Source organism: Rhagoletis pomonella, unplaced genomic scaffold, assembly GCF_013731165.1.
Source record: "Rhagoletis pomonella isolate Grant_MI unplaced genomic scaffold, Rhpom_1.0 Rhpom_scaffold_00001, whole genome shotgun sequence".
NCBI lineage: Eukaryota > Metazoa > Arthropoda > Insecta > Diptera > Tephritidae > Rhagoletis > Rhagoletis pomonella.
The window spans coordinates 25604011-25622282 of record NW_023458555.1 but is presented as its reverse complement, the minus strand read 5'-3'; positions in this window follow the sequence as shown (position 1 = coordinate 25622282).

Below are 18272 nucleotides of genomic sequence, written 5' to 3'. Positions count from 1 at the left end.
AAAAAAAAATAACCCCACGATAACAAATTCTGACAGTACCTGGCCTGATGAATTCCCAATAACTCGGAATGCGACTGCGAATGAATTCAAGTAATTCAGTCTAGGTTTGGCCGTTTTTAAGATAGGTCGGTCCACTCCATCTATGAGTGCATATGGTCGATTTCCGATTGCTTAGTTAATTTTTTTGAGCATTTGACTCGACCTGAGGTAGGTTAAGTACCTTCTGAGGTATATTTAGAGGAAATATTTTTTCCTTAAAATCCAATGCAAAAATGCTGCAATTTCTAGTTTATTTCTTGTTTCATTCAAATTTATTTGGGAAAATATTCTTTCCACATTTGCTGTGGGGTAGGAAAGTATATCCGAAACCATTTGGCTGGTCCTTCAACGTTAAACTGTATCGTAAAAATTTTAATCTTAAAAAATGACTAACAAAATAATCGGGAATTTAGAAGAACCCGTAATTTCTACTAGGAGGTAATTTAAACAATTTTAAGCTTGTCTAAAAACTGTAACTGACCGTTAAAACTTAATATCTGGCAACATTGGATCCAGCATAAACACCACCAATAATGTCAGCCTGGAGATCATGCGAAGGATAAAACTTGCTAACACATTCTTCTACTGACTCGATATATAGTTGAGAAGCAGATCCCGTCTTCAACGAAGAAAATGTTCACTCTACAAGTCTCTTATCAGCTACATTCAGAATCAGGTACGATGTCAATCAAAATAAGCCGGCTTTGGGGTGCTTCGGGAGAACAATTATATGCAATGTCCATGGTCCTGGAACTATTAGGTATATTCAAGATCTATCTATGAAGATTGAATGACTAACTTTATCTGTATGCCATGGTGATGATGCTACAGTGAACAGATCTCTAGACTTGGTACCCATGGACGGATAATAGAAGAAAGGGCGCCTACGAGCCCAGCGAATCATCAACAAAGCTTCCGTAAAGTGTACAGCACCACAACAGCATTTAACGCCATTAGCACGCACATAACCCGGGGTCCTAACCGAAACCTCCTCTGAAACAAAACAGTCCTAGTAGCGTTGCATCTGTCTAAGGCGTTTAATACCTTCAGCCACTCCACGCTATTATAAAACATCTAGACTGGCTGCCTCTCTCCCACAGGGACTCAAACGGTGGTCAGCGAATGACCTGCGTGGTCGACATTTGTTAGTAGGCAATTTTTCAAAGATAAAATGCCTCAGTCAAGAAAAATTAAACTGAGGGTTCGATACGGTGGTGTCCTTTCCCCGCTTGATATAGGTCGGAGCCACCTCAACCATCAGAGGGAGTATCCATATTCTCATATGTGACGATTGTTCGATAATGGCGTCCGGCGCACAGTGGTCGGAGAAGCCATGTTTTACGCGAAAAATTGGAAAAGCTATTACAATTATAATAAATATACAGGATCGTAGTATTTTTGTTTTGCTAAATCCGAATATGCCATAAAATTTTTAGTTTGAGAGTTGACAGCTGTCAAATCTACCAAAAATAAGAAAGTCTTTTGTAAATAAACTGATAAGGTTTTTAGGTAGGTACGCTAGTCACAAATTGTACGTCAAATTAAAACTTTGAGGATTGACAGCTGTCAAATGGACTGTGAATTTTTCTCAAAAAGAGTCAATCTTTTTAAAAATGCCCCTGATTAGTCCGACTGTTAACAGACTGAAAATACTCGGGATGTACAAAACTCTTTGAAGGAGAAAGGACATATTTGACTTATTGTTTGGACTCGGCATAAACCGAAAAACGATTGTAATGCAAAATAGGAAATGCGTTGTCCCAATGTTTTAAAATTTTGGAAATACGTTCGCCAAACTATTTAAAAATATGGACATTTTCGTAAGAGCTTAAGATTTCGAAAAAATCCTGTATTGCACATTAGCTACTTTCATCTTCTTTACGTTGTCAATTCTCAGAAATGAACTAAGTTGATATTGAGTGGTTTATGAAAACATGCGCTGGGTGTATATTTATACACATAAGGTTCCGCCTCGCCAGTTTCTTTACTTGTTGATTATATTGTTTACACAAAAAACACAAATAATGAAAGCTCACACATATTTACGCCTTTAATTGTCTTTATTATATATTATGTTTACCTTTGTTTTCAGATCAGGGACCGCAACAATTACAACTTTTATTAAAAAAATCGGTCTTTAACAGTTGGCAAATAATGAATAGTTTTGATTTTCAAATTATATGTCTTAGATAACAGTAATTGAAGACTTTTATTTATAAAGATCACAAAAAATAATATGTCAGTGCCTTTAATCTTTTAAATCATACTTATCAAAGGTTATTTGTATAAGTCGTAGTAAACTTTTCCTCTCCAACACCTTCTTAACTCAAAATGACACTGAATTTTAAACGTACGACTTAAATAATAAAAGTCACTGACTGATTTTTATTGATGACTTTTATAATTAAATGTCTTCAATAACTGTTATCTAAGACGTATTATATAAAATTCAAAAATAACTGTTATTTGCAAAATTATTTAGATAAAAATAAAAACTAATTATTATTTTGGGTTTATAAAATAAAAATAAAAAGTCATTGCTATTTTTTTAAATTTTGCATAAAAATTACAAATTAAACTTTACTTTCAAATTTGATCCTCGGTGAAAAAATAAATCGATTTGTGTGCAACACTTAATTGTATAACACTTCCTTCATAGTGAATTTTTCAATGACGGTTTTCATCAGTAACTTTTATGTTCGGTCCCTGGTTCAGATACAAGTGTTTGTCACCATTAAAAAAAATACGTAATAAAATGATTTTTAAGGACAAAATTCCTTTTCTGTATAAATTTAGTAAATACGTGTCCATGTATATTTGTATGTATCCTTACTGCAATTACTTAAATAATTATGTTTACAAATACATATCTATATGTAAATGCCGGCGTAGGCGACTGGTTAGAGTTTTGCACCGCCAACCGGCAGGATCAATATCCCCCAAAAAGGTTTTTTATCAGCATCTGCTTATAAATAAAGCATCTGTAGTTTGAAACCACTGTTAAACTGTCGAACCCTGCATTTGTATGACAGCTTTAAAGCACACAACTCCAAACGAAGGAGGTCTACTTTGTTTCTTTTTAGTACAAACATGTGTATACATTTATATACTGTATACATCCCACCAAACAATTTTTGTTGCCGGCAATAAGAAAACGTATCGCCCTCGGAAACAAATTTATTGGCGGTAATATCGCCATCATATCGATTTCTTATTACCAGTCGCTATAAAACGTCCGGTGAAGGCAAATCGCCTAGGCGAGTCGTTTTCTTAACATTACATGCGACATTTGGAATAATTGTAGTCTTTTTAATACTTCATTAACTTTTTGTATACAAAATTGGAACTTAAAAACGGAATTCATTCTTTCATTCGCTATCAGACTTCTTACTTATTTTTTCAATCCTGTCTTTGGTATAAATTAGACGCTTTTGGATAATACTGTTGACGCGATTTATAAGTTTGCGAATTTTTGATAACTTATTTATTCCAAAATTGAGGTGAAATAAATTATTTTGCCGTTTTGTCACCACGGCAATAAATCGATGAATGGCCAATTTGTTGCCTTTGACGATTGTTGCCTATTTCTCATATTTTGCATGGTGTGATACATCTTACACATACTATGTAATTACAAAAAGTAATTACACACCTTTGCACACCAACGGCAGAACGTAAATTCGTATTGGCAATACTTGAAGACAAATAAATACTTTATGGAACATAATAACGCTGACGTACTCTTACCTTTGAGGTCATTGAGGGTTTTGAGCTTGAAGCCTATAATGCAGCGTTCTTTGTGGCTGGCTGCCTTTTCACCACTCACATTTCATTTAATTGACTTTGCATTTTAATTTTTCGCTCAGTCGTTTTCATAGCAATAATATCGAAACGAATCGAATGCCATTCAATAAATGACCTACATACATATGTATTTATATGTATAGGTGTGCTTATCGTGTGTACACTAGGGTGCTCCAAAATAAGTAAATTCGGAATTTTTGTGCTCCCGCCCCCTAGGATTGTTCTATATCGAAAAATATTTACCCGTGTTTTTTTATTTTGAAATGAAAAAATATTTAGAGATCGCTCAAAGCGCTTAAACTTTTCCATGTATTTTTTATGCGGAAAGTAACCTTTCGTAGAAATGGTAAAGAATTCTTGAAAATCAATATTTTTCGATCACAAAGCTCTGGTTCTCTTCAGGAGACTTCCTGCGACAATACCCAATTGTTTATTTAACCATTTTTTAATACTAAAGAATTTTTATTTATCACCCCATCGAATTTTCTGGCATTTTCTGGTGATTTGGGCGGACCTATAAAATATAGTTACTCTGAAAAAATTGTTAAGCGAATAATTGTGAATATCCTGAAGAGGATTAGAGTTTTCTGAACGAAACGTATTGGATTTCAAGAATTCAATACCATTTCTACGAAAATTTTTTGTTTCATATAAAATACATGGAAAACTTTGAGCGACCTCTACTTATCTTTTGATTTATATTTTTTGATTTTTAGGAGGGGACAGCGTATAAATTCCCACTTTGCTTTTTCACATGCATTTTTGGAACACCCTAGTATACGTACACCTACACTTTCGACTTATATTTACGACCTATGTAAGTAAGACGATTATAAATCAAATTTTTGGCAATTACGAGTAAAGCGTTCAACTGAAAAGCGATGAAATACCTTGAAATGACATGAATACCAGTACACTTAATGCTTTCCCGGGAAGTACGTTTAATTTACTTTTAAATATAAATATGTAAATAGGTAGGTATGTAGTTACGAACTAAACAATTATGGGTGTGAGAGAAAACTGGCTTGCAAGTTTTCAGTACGGGGTTTCAGCTTTGCAACAATAAACAAAAATTAAAAAATGTAAAAAATACATAGACCACTTTGCGCGAAATTTTTCCGAAACTGACGTACGTATCTAGTAAAAGTTACAAGTAGATTTTAAGCAAAAACCAAAACCGACTTCAGTTCTCATATAGAAATTCAAGAGTACCGTTAATTCCTTCATTTTCCAAAGTTATGCGGTAACATACAAAAAAACAAGTAAGAAAGGCTAAGTTCGGGCGGAGCCGAACATTAAATACCCGGCGCAAGTATTAAATATATGTTTTTTCACCCTTCCGAAACCTTCCGCTAGATGGTAAGCCGAGTTGTAACAATTTTGAGTAAATTAGCGTCCTTCAATTTCGAAATATTTAAGTTTCAAGCATTTCTTAAATTTACCGTTATATGAGAATCGGCCGTTATATTAGTCCGATTTTAATAATTTTCAACGTTTTGCTAACACGTGGCAAGTACAATAACCATACCGAGTTTGGTACAAATTGGTAGAACGGTTACCGGTATACTTATATGTGATCATAAGTGGGCGGTGCCACTCCCATTTTCCAAAATTTTACCATAAACGTATTTCTTGGTAAAGAATTGTTGCAAGCATCAATTTTGAAAAAATTAGCTTCAATATTTAATGATTTATCGAAGATTTTGTATTTCTCTAAATTACCGTTATATGGGATGTGGGCTTGGTTATTGTCCGATTTTAAAAGGTTTCGGCGGTTTTTTATGCTGTACCAAGGCCAACAACTGTGCCAAGTTTGGAAGAAATTGGTGTAGCGGTTACCAAGATATACACATGTAACTATAAGTGGGCGTGGCTACGCCCATTTTCCAAAAATTTATAATATTCTTATTTTTCGTCTAAAACTTATTATAAATATCAATTTTGAGTGAATAATCTCCAGTAGTTACTAAAATATTGCAGTTTTCGTATTTCTGAAAATTACCGTTATATGGGAAGTAGGCGTGGTTATTGAGCGATTTTAAAAATTTTCGGCCATTTGGTATGTTATGTGAAGGCCAACAACTGTGCCAAGTTTGGAAGAAATTGGTGCAGCGGTTACCAAGATATACACATGTAACCATAAGTGGGCGTGGCTACGCCCATTTTCCAAAAATGTATAATATTCTTATTTTTCGTCTAAAAATTATTGTAAATATCAATTTTGAGTGAATTATCTTCAGTAGTTACTAAAATATCGCAGTTTTCGTATTTCTGGAAATTACCGTTATATGGGAAGTGGGCGTGGTTAAAGTCCGATTTCGGCCATTTTCAATACCAACCTACCTTGGATTAAGGGAAACCTACATACCAAATTTCGTTGAGATATCTCAATTTTTGCTCGAGTTATCGTGTACACGGACAGACGGACAGACGGACAGACGGACAGACGGACGGACAGACAGACATGGCTTAATCGATTTCTTTTTTCATCCTGATCATTTATGTATACATTTGTCTATATCTATCTCGATTCGTTTTGGCTGTTACAAACAACCGTTATGTGAACAAAATTAATATACCCTTGTGCACAAGTGCGCTCGGGTATAAAAATATTCCGACGAATTGATAACGTTCTCCTTTTTTCTGAAGTCGGTTCTTCCACAAACGATCGCCCTAGGTATTTTTCAGTTTCTTCGAATCATCAAATCAACAGGATTTATTGAAATTTGTGCAATAAAATATGCGCTAATGGGAAAGAGCGCTCTAACGCTACTGGGGCGCTCCCACGCCAGTGTATCGGTACATGTATGGCCTCACGCTAGAACCAAAACAAGTACCCAATAGAGTGATAAATAATACTAGCGTACGCCCAGCATTTGAAGTTCAACCGAGTTGAGTTGAGGCGAGTTGAGTTGAGCTAAGGTGAAGTAAATTGAAGCGAGTTCAGATGAGGTAAGTTTAGGTGAGTTAAAGTGGCTAAGCGTGAGTCGAGCTGAGGTGAGATAAGTTCAGGGGAAATGAGGTGAAATTAATTGAGTCGAAGTGAAATGAGTTGAGTGGAGGTGAAATGAATTAAGGTGAGTTTAGGTGAACTGACAGCAGTTGATATAAAGTTATTTGAGGTGAGATGACGGGATTTGAAGTGGGCTGTGGTGAGTTCATAGGCATATAGGCTATCATATAAATTCGATAACATAACATAACATAATATTGCATAACAAAACATAACAAAGCATAGCATAATATAAACAAAATAAAATAACATAATAGGAGATAACTGGCATAACAAAATATAGCATAACATAACACAACATAACGCACCATAACATAACATAACATATCTCATTCTTCAGTTTTTTTCTCTCCCTATACTTTAATCTATCGCTTCCTTAATTTCTGTCTTTGTCTATATCGTCTTTTATCCTTATGCGTATCTTCATATTAATCTTTTCACCTTTTTCTTTCTCTTTTCCTTTGCTTTTATCCTAATCTTTTCTGCGTTTTTTCTTCATCTACACATTAACCCACACCTTTGTGTTTATGTTAGGTACTTAAATTTAACTGCCTCTTTGCCTTTATATTTAGGTTTCTTTTCTTTTACATTAATATTTTATCTGCCTTTACATCATTCTTCTCGTACTTACTTTACCACAACCACAAAAACGAGCCTTTGATGCGAATAAAAGAAGTGGGTCATTAGAAATTAGTCCAATGAAAAATTAATATACTACAAATTATGGTGTTCTGTTGCTCGAATTTTTTCCAAAACCGGTTTTCTACTTAGTTATTCGAAAAATTCCAATTTGAAAAAAACCCTTTTCGATTTTAAATAAAAGGTCTTATTTTACATAGTTCTTATACAGTAAAAATGCCTATGTTGGTATGAAGTCAAGACCAAAAGTTTCAATAAAACTATTAACAGTAAACATAGCTTTTATTTAGAAACGAGCAAAGCAAAATAAGTTCAAAGTTTCTTTTTTTAGATCAAAAGTAAAACAGACAAAAGTGAGTGAAGTGAAGAATTTACTATTGGTCTTATTTTAACTTTTTTAATATCATATTAAATTTTTTCTGAATTTTTTGGATCTGAGTAGGGAACTTTGCACCATGGCCGAGTGCTTAGATGTGCCTATTGCCCTAATTAAATTTTCGGTATCAGTAACATAAATTTTCAAATAGCGTTCATCCCTCGGTGGACAATGGCAAACCTACGAGTGTACTTCTGCCATAAAATGCTTCTTCTGAGGTGTCACTACATCAAGAAGCAAATGTTTACCTTTTATTTATTGGAATGAAATATGATAACCTAGGATATAACTTTAAAACTATTTAAGAGTTGGCTTTAAACTGGAAAAGTGCTTGAAAACTTCGAAAAGCTCACAACTTTTATTGAGAAGCTAAGATTTCTATGAAATAAAAAAACTCGTTTCTTCTATAAAAAGAAATCCGATTTATTCGATATGCGAAAAATCAAGATTTAAAAAAGACACCTATAGAAAAACAAAAAAAACACAGTAGTAATCCGTTTGGACATAAAAGATCCAATCATCCTATCACTGATTCAATTCCAAAAAAAGTTGAGCTTTCTAAAATTTGCAGATCCTTAGCTCCACGTCTCATTTGACACTTCGTATAAATGACTCGGAACCATCTGCTAGCTGAGTGGATTTTTTTCCTTTAATGGTTAGAATTTAGCCCTGCTTTCGATTTACGTTACCTTATTTTTTTACACCGGTTATGGTATTTCTGCTAACATCAGCATCCCTTGCAATTCTTTTGAAGGCTGATTTAAAGTAAAGTATCTACTGCTTTCCTTTGTAGCAAAATTAAAATAATTATAGCAATATTCAACTACATTCAAACATACATTTAATTTTTTGCGTTCGAAGTCTTTCGGCCTTAAGCAACCATTAAAAATTCTTCACTTGATTTTACTAAAAAAAATATGTAGCATGACCCAAATCCTCTTAAAACCATTTCAAATCGCATTTAAATACAAATATTTAAAAATATATCTAAAGTGTGGGATATTAAATCACCCGTAAGAAAAAGCAGCTTACAAGATTGTGCTTTTAAGTGTTACGAACAGTCAATTCAGAAGTAAATTGCGATACTCAAACAAGCACTTTAACTTCTACTTACCATCATTAGAAAAATGCTAAATTTGTTAATTTTCCTATATTTTAGTAGAAATTCAACAATGGCGCTATTCAAGCACTAAATTAAGCGCGGCCAATACTTATTAAGTACATAAGGCCTTCCTTAAGTATTCGTATTTCCACTTTTGCACCCAAAGCCAACGACCCTCAGCTTCATTCTGAATTTAATTCACTTCAAATAAATTTTACGTCAAATTTAATTGCTCATTTTTCCAGCTTTTCAGCGTAAGCTCTAGTCTAAAAAAAAAGCCAGCCAGCAAACGCCAATCTTCACTGTTGCCATTACCTCCACTGTACTTTATTACTTATACCATGCAAGACTTCAGCTTAGGCGCCCGCTTGAATGTGGCAGTCAATGGTAGACAAAAAACGTCTAAAGGAATGAAAGTAAAATAAAATAAGTGCTAACGATTACTGTTAATTGGCTTGCTACTTTGCAACTTAACGAAAAAATTTCAACCCACACACATACATATATACACTCATTTATGTACATATACAAAAATACAAAGAACCCTGCTCTGACTCGTGTCAAATGATTTTTTTTCTGGTTTTATATAACCGTATATATGTATGTATGTACGTATGTAAAATTCGCTTTATTTGGCAATTTATTAGAACGTGCTTATATTTGCTTTCAGTTTATGCAAAGTTCTTTTCATTGTTACAGCTACCCAAGCAGCTTACATTGGCGGTCTTATAAATTATTACGGTTAATTTTTATTCTATTAAATACAATTATATATAACGGAAATACAAAAATAGAGTTATTAAATTCTATTTTGCTAGCAGAAAATCGATCTAGCAAAAAAAGTGCGATTTCAATAGGCAATTTAGGAGTAAAGTACCCTACGCTACGCAAGACGCTACTGACGAGAGAAGTTTCTGCGTGAGTTTTATTAGCCCACACTTTGGCAGCTATTAGTATCACAGCCAATGGAATGATGACCACTTGGAGCTTTAAAATTGATGCAGCAACTAAAAATTACGGATAATAACTGCACTAGCTAAACTGGCTAAATCGATTAAGATTCAGTTATTACTCTAACTGTGAGTAAGTGCTATGTTTGATCGATACTCGGTACCGATTTAAAAAGTATACAATACTTTCGATGGCTGGCGCTGTACTGTAGTGGTAAGCAGTGCGCGCTACCACTGCGCAGTGCCTGGGTTCAAGCCCTGGTCAAAGCGACAAATAATTTAAAAAAAAGGTTTTTTCTTAACAGCGGTCGTTCCTCGGCAGGCAATGGTAAACCTCCGAGTGTATTTCTGCCATGAAAAACAGCTTCTCATAAAAATACAATCGCCGTTCGGAGTCGGCGTAAAACTATTGGTCTCTCCTCTTGGTTTGACCAATGGTAGGCCAATTTCAGTATCGCAAAGGCTTCTGATTGAAAAGCCGTTGCCATTGCACCTAAAGAAATAAAGCATCTAACGGTACGGTCCAGACGCTACCCAGCTCCGTTTTTAGTCTTTGAGCCGTCCATATAGAATCGCTAAATCCAGGGGTGGCAACTTCAACAAAGCATTAAGAGCCGGTCCTGACGTTGTATTCATGTTACCAGCAATGCCTTTTTTAGCGTGTATAACACAGAAACTGTAGTCAGACCTTCAGCTCGACGTGAGTTCTTCATGTCAGCTTCGTATGGAGAGTTACCACTAGATATTTAACATCCACGGAAAGGTTTAGGTTTGCGCCCTTACGACTAGAGTTGTCTTGCACCATTCACCAATCTTATTCAGGATTCTCTGTGTCTTAAAACAAACCTCTCTGAGACACCTTAGCCAGTCATTGTAAGAAGTAGCAATTGCGTTTTACTAATTACTTAGGTATAACTCAAGAAAACTATCGATTTTACATACTCAGTGTTCACATCGTTCTAACTCTACACTGAGAAAAGGATCATATTTAGTTGACATAACTTAACACTTTTCTCAGTGTGTGCATAAACTTAATATACATACCTTGTAAAGTAATACAGCTGCCTGCTTTTAGTGAACAACAGTTTTAAAATGCAGCCATAAACTAACCCAGAAATGGTTGACATAATATTTTTAGTTGACCATTTGGTGCGCCATCATTTATGCATTCAACTCTTTATGGCTAAAATCACACCAGCGGTGATAGTGTCCCAACAGTATGCACAGCTGACAAACGCCAAACGTAAAGGTATTTATAAAAGGCAGCTTATAGATGAATATTTCAGCGTTGTGTGTATAGTTGCACCAGTTGAGCCATTAAAAGCACCTATAGCAGCATGCAGCATGGCACTCTAGTGTGAGAATGACCAACTGCTTAATGAATGCAGAGCGCTGGACAAAGAATAAAAAAAAAATTAAGCTTTTTAGTGCTACCGGAGAGCAAACAGATGCCACAAGATATACTTTTTAATTCTACACAGTTTTTGGTGGTTAAGCCTACGTAAAGCATGAAAACATTGAAAGAAAACAAAAAAACAAGAATTTGACTCACATACCCGTTTAGAATGCAGGGCATCGCCATTGGTGTTTTTAGTGCACAAAATGTAAGTAAAATCACAGCAGTTAGATATGTATGCGTATGTAGTTGTTGGGTGTTTTTTTTCATTTTGTAATTTTTTTTTTATGGTACACCTGCCAAACTTAAAACTTTTGTTGTTACTTAGGCCTTTGTTTATGCTATCATCGCCGGTAGATATTTAAAAAAAAAAAACCTGTTGACATAAAAAATGAATACATTAAAAAAGGTGCATTACCTCAAAGCCACATCATAAAGCTTTAAAGCGGTAATGAAAAGAGACACAAAGGAGTGTGAAAGAATTTGAGAAGAGAAGGGAAGAATGCAATTTATTTGACAAAGTGCGAGACCCAGGCGCGGTTTCTGTGTGCTGGAAACGCAAATTTCATAGGATTTTCCTTTTAATGCTTATCACACTGAAAATAAATAAACTAAACCAAATATTTTGTGTGTCCTTTTAAGTAGAAAATGTGATAAAGGAATGAGTCATTTCATTTTTAACTGATGAGAAATTTATAAAAATGTTGCTAACGTTAAAAATGCATCAACACGAGTGACAACTTTGAAAAAAAAAATTTATAATATATATAAATAGCGAAGACATAAGAAAAATTAAATAAGGTGTAATTTGGAAGAAGCTAAAGATGACCGTTGAGCAATGTCTCCTTTATAAGAAATAGATTTTATTCGTTAATCATGTTCTAAAAAATCAACGGGTTTTCAGGACTTGAAACTTGCACTTTATTATACTAAAACGAATGGGATATAAAACTGCATTCTTGAAAATTTTCTAAATGTTCTAGATAAAAACTTTGAAATTTCGAGAAAATTTTATTAATGTTTGTGAACTTTGAGTAAGCTTTGAAGAGTTTTCTTATTTGTTTATAGCTATGACTGGTTCTCCTTTAGAAAAATATTCAGGCTATCTACCGCCCCAGTTGAAATCCGATAGAATCACAAATGCTATATCATACTAAAATAATTTTAAGAAAATTTGTCTATCTTGTTGTCATAATAAAGCTTTTTAAGCCTGCTTCGTTTTACATTAATATTTAAATATTTAATTAAATTAACTGATTAAATTTACTTATCCTCAATTTCCCCAATCAAATTTAAAATTTAGCAGACTATTAAAATTTAAAATGACAAACTTTCCCAACAAAATTGTGTCATTTTCAAATTTAACAGGCTGATAAATTTAAAATTGGTCGGTGTAACTGGGCATTAAACTTTTAAATATATGCCAGCCATTTGTAAAACTATTTGCTAAATAAATTCTTCTTTGATAGCTTTTGTTTGACTTGACATCGTTCTGTCATGTTTCGTTTGATTAAACTTTACTTGAATTTTTAACAGGTGGCAACCCTATTTAAAAATATTTTCTAAAGTATGCTTTTTTAGATTTCTTTCGATTGACATCCATATTTAAATACTGAATTTATTTTATAAAAAATGGGATTTGACAGGAAAAATATTCAAAATAAACTTTCTTAAGCCTCACTCGCACCACAACTGTATTTAACTTATTAATATATTTTAATTTAACTATTAATTACATATTGAAAATTTCGTAATAATGCCTTCTTAAATTTTGTTCACTAGGCATTCATATTATATAATTTCTACAAACTTTTAGTTTGAAGTAAAATTTAACCTTTTAAGCACGTGGAATTCATTTTCAAAAAATATGCTTTATGTTAGTCAAAGTCATAAGCCAAAATTTATACACAGAAATACCAGTAAACATGCTCATTCACAAACTTTCACATTTCTAATATGAGTAGGATTTGAGATTGAAAGATATGTTAAAGAAGTGGGGGTGTTTAATACCTATGTACAAAGCATCGAATGGAATCACTTGTCTAGAAATGTTTCTAAGAATGCATTTGAAGTTTGAAAACCAAGATGAAATTTCGCTTCGCAACCAAAGCCCTCATACACACAAATTATAAAATAAAAAGGTTGCTCATACGCCACGTGGTGCCACCTAGAGTCTGTTTAGTCACATACAAATGTATTTGTACATATTTATGAACTTTTAATGAAATATGAATTGTAAACATGCACCGTTACACATGCTATAACAACCACGAGGATTGAGTGTGAGATTGTAAATAATTGAGTGACGCCTGCTGACTAAAAAACAAGGTGAACACAAATGCATTGAAGATGGAGATAAGTGGGTACTATATATATATGGGGCGTTCCATACCAAAACGGACGGGGCTCACACATCATGTGTGTGATTTGTTTAAATAAATGTGAGTTTTGAGCTTGATTAATACATTTTTAAAAACTTTAATATATTTTTAAAAATTTTACAGCAAATAAACAAAAACAAATCGATTTAATAGTTTTCGAAATATCTCGACACACAACCAAAATTCTTTATTGAAAGGAATATTTTTAAAAGTTTTTCTTAAAAAATTTTTCACATATATTTCTCAAAAAAAATTTCAAATCACATTGATAGCTCTAAATATTGCCCAATTTCTAAGTATATTATTATGGAGTGCACCGTACTATAATTTGAGTTATGCATTTCGTCGAAGTTGAGTAAAATGAGTACATTTCAAACTTAAAAATTTTTTTTAAATTTTTTTAGAATTTTTTTTTTGAGTATGCAGTTTTGTAGCCCATTAGATTTTAGTATCTTAAAGTGCCAATTTTAAACGATTGCAAAATGGGGGTTAAGTGGTTAAACACATTTTTTTTTATCGTGATGAAAAACGAGAAAAGTATTTTTTATTTTGAAAAAATAAAATTTTAAAGTCGCGTTGGTCGCTTTTTTATAAAAACGCTTATGTTCTAAATTTTTTATTTTCGTGACATGTTCAAATACAAAAAAACTAATTTTTCAAAATAAAAAATACTTGTCTCTTTTTTATCACAAATAACAATAATTTGAGGTAGCGGTTATAAATTTCGAAAAATAGTATTTTTTTATACCACCCTAATATATAAACATAATTTAAACATCAAAGGAAGAGACTTCTTAACATAGACAAGCATCTGAATAAGTAACATTCAAAAGTAAATTAATAGCAAAGCCATGTGAGCAATTTTGTTACGGAAATAATAATAATTCCAATTCGCTAAGACGTGCATAAACAAGTGCATATAAAACCTATTACGTCTTTTATAAGCACATGTGTACATACGTATGTAAGCAAAAATACCTACCTACATACATATTGCAAGCAGGTACATATGTTCTGCTCTAAAGTTTACACATGCGGATATAAACGTGTATAATAGGTAGGCGACTCTAGCCCATACGAATTAAGAGATGCTATTAATATGCGTACATACTAGCATACTAAAATATTTGTATATATGTATGTATGTGCGTACAAAATATTGTACGACATTATACATTTTAATGACTGCTCATATAGCTATCAGCGCCAAACAGCTGTGAGCTACTGAATAAGAATGTACATATGTGCATGTAGTTCTCGCTGTCATCACCAGCAGCTGGCTAGACCGCCTACGTTATGTACTATTTATATATAGATATTTGTATGAGTAGGCACATAGTTGTAGATACGCTTTTTTATATACTTATGTACATATACTTGTATACACTTAGTAGAAGGTCATACATATGCTTGCCTGTCAGTTATCCTGTCACAAGGTAGAGTTTTAATGAATTGCAATGCAGTTGATGCGCACCACAGCTTCTCAAAAGCAGAGAAAAAAATGTAAAAAGCAAAAGGAAAAACAAAAACATTTTAAATGAATAGTCCTGCAGGAAGTTGCGCTACGGCATGGCGGGAGTTGCCTGTGGACTAGACAGACAGGTGTGCTCTGACAGCCGGTGGTGCAATTTTCGCTGGAAAACTGTATGAAATATAACGCATGAGCCCAGAAACGCACATCTTACTCTGGTTATGTGCCATATGTTGAAACGGCCGATCAGCTGACGTTGGTTTGGTGAGTTGAAGTTTCGGGCAGACGACGAGCAGTTGTGCGGTATAAAATAACTGCAGGCGGTCATATGTATATGAACGCATATGTATGTAGATAAATACCCTGCGGGGAAACCGCGGACTAGTGAATCAAATTTCTAGTCCCGTACTAGGTCTTTATTCCCAAAAAGGAACTAGTCCGATAGGAACTAGATCCCCACCTGTCCAAAATCGGCGAAAAGTACCACTTGGCTGGGGGCTTGTTTACTTTACATAGATATGTGTTCGGTGGCTTTTTCGTTCAAATACGCTTCTATTCTGTGCTTCGCAGATGCTATTTCATAGTTTGGTAATACAAACCAAAGCTTTGTGTTAATATATTAACATCTTGGGGCCATCTGGAATCTAAGAAATAACAGCGAGCACCTCTGCAAACTCAGCTACAACTAAAGGTATGTAAACGTACATTTCTTTCAATCATTCAAACAAATTTAATTTCAAATTGAAAACACATTTCTTTCACAATAACTTAAAATCGAACACACGGAAGAACCAAAAAGATTGAAAAATCATGATACTTTTTTCTTTCGTCTGTTGATTTTAGAACTGGTTCGGAACTATAGAATTTAGGACTAGTTCGGAACTATCGAAAAAGGGATGCAGCGGGGGGCAATTGACACTTCCTAGGACATCGTCATGTTAAATTCGCCAGTTGCTTGCATGCAAAAGAGATTTATCGCGAACCAGTACTGGGTCTAAATGTACTAGAAGTGCCCCAGTTCAGAACTAGAGATTTTCCCCACAGGGTAGCTATATGTGTGTAAGTACCTACATTTGTTTGCGTGTATGTACATATGTAAATATGTTTGTATTCATGCGAAAAGCCGCGTGAGTACGTTAATTAAATGCGAATTTTATACAAACTTTTCACATACTCACATGCATGCACTCACCGATGAAGTGGCATACAGGGTGCAATGTATTTTTTTAAGTTTGCAAAACTCTGACGTGCCTAACATGGTAAGAGGTTCGTACTGCCAGAGTGCATGACACCCGGGCCCTGGTCTGAACAATAGCTAAATTGAGAAAAGGCAATGGCAAACCTGCGCTTGTATACCTGCTATGAAAAAGCTTCTCATAAAAATGTATTTGCCGTTCGGGGGCAGCGTACAACTACACCGACAGCAGCACACTATCGTCCAAGGTTAAAGTGTTCTAAACTGTCACTGTAAGGGCTACGGGACGTAATAAATCCACGATCTCGTACTTGAACTTTGAGGCAACTCGGTGAGAGTTGCCCCGTAGGATTCGACTAAGGACAAGGGTATAAACCTGACAGTATCTTATGTGGAAATTGATCTTATAAGTTACCGTAGAACTTATGGATTTAATCCCTTTATTGATAGTCAGCCTGCGATTAAACAATTATCTATTAATACACATCATTTTCTCAACAAATATGTTCAAGGGAAGACCAGCATTACGCGCAATAGACTCGCCAAAGACAGCTGGGCTATTTGCGTACATTTTTTTTCAAATTTAAAACATTCAGGACTGCAAGGAAAGATAAAATATTTAAAATGCATGTCTCCAAGTAAAATCAGTCTAAACGTGGATATTCAAGGGGATTTTTAAAATATGTTCCAAGAAAAAAAGTTATTTGATACAATATATGGCGACGAGTACTCGGTTGGGCACACTAGGGTTAAATTAAAATTATTAAAGGACTTGACTCAAGATTTACTAAAACCAATTTTAAAGTGATAAATCTGAAGAAATGATACGACTACATAAACGAGTACTTAATTCGAAAACACAAAAAAGTAGCGTTGGGAGTGGGGTATCGAGTACTTTTGAGATTCGAGTACTTTCTTTACATATACATATGTTGGCAACATTTCAATGCTTAGTAAAGAAATCACGCTAGATGGCAGGACCTTATTCAAATTAATATATTAATCCCAAATAGCGTCGATTGAATACTACTTTGGAGTACTCAGTATCGATACTTTTAAAAATTGGGTAGATACTGTCGATTCTTTTGAGAATCGAGTTCTGAGTACTTTTTGTATCGATACTGCCCAACGCTACAAAAAAGGGTTAATGAGAAACTTAGAATGCCTTAAATTTTTTATTATTTATTTCCTTACTTAAGATAAAAAAAATAACTGATTTCAACATTTTATCGCACATTGGTATAAACATGTAAATAGACCGTGAGCAATCAAACTTAAAAGGTACCCTATATCCTTACATTATTTCAAATATAAGTATATTAGGGTGGAGCAAAAAAAAACACTATTTCGAATTGGAAATTCTAATATTGCGGAAAAGTTGCCTAAAATAATCACATTGAATCGTGTTAAGCCATTCTATGATTGGATAATATTTACGGTTGCTCCAAGTGCCTTAAATTTGGAAGAACAATCAAATTATGGTTATTTTATATTTTTTTTAGGTTTTTATTTTTAAGTTTTGTAGGCCATTAAATTTTAGGACAAAGTGCGGGTTCGTATTGGGTTGATTTGTGGCAATTTTTTTGCTCTTCCATAAAAAAAAAATTCGGACATGCTTCGCATGAAAAAAAGGGTTGCAAAAAATCAACCCAATTTTTTATCAACTTGAGACTTGCTCTTTATACCCACAATCTTTCTAGAAAATCTTAAAAAAAAATAATCTTCAGTAGTTACTAAAATATCTCAGTTTTCATATTTCTGAAAAATACCGTTATATGGGAAGTGTCCGATTTGTCCATATCTATCTCGTTTCGTTTTGGCTGTTACAAACAACCGTTATGTGAACAAAGTTAATATAAAGTACACTCGGGTATACAAATGTTTAAAAGAGTCGTAATTATTAGTA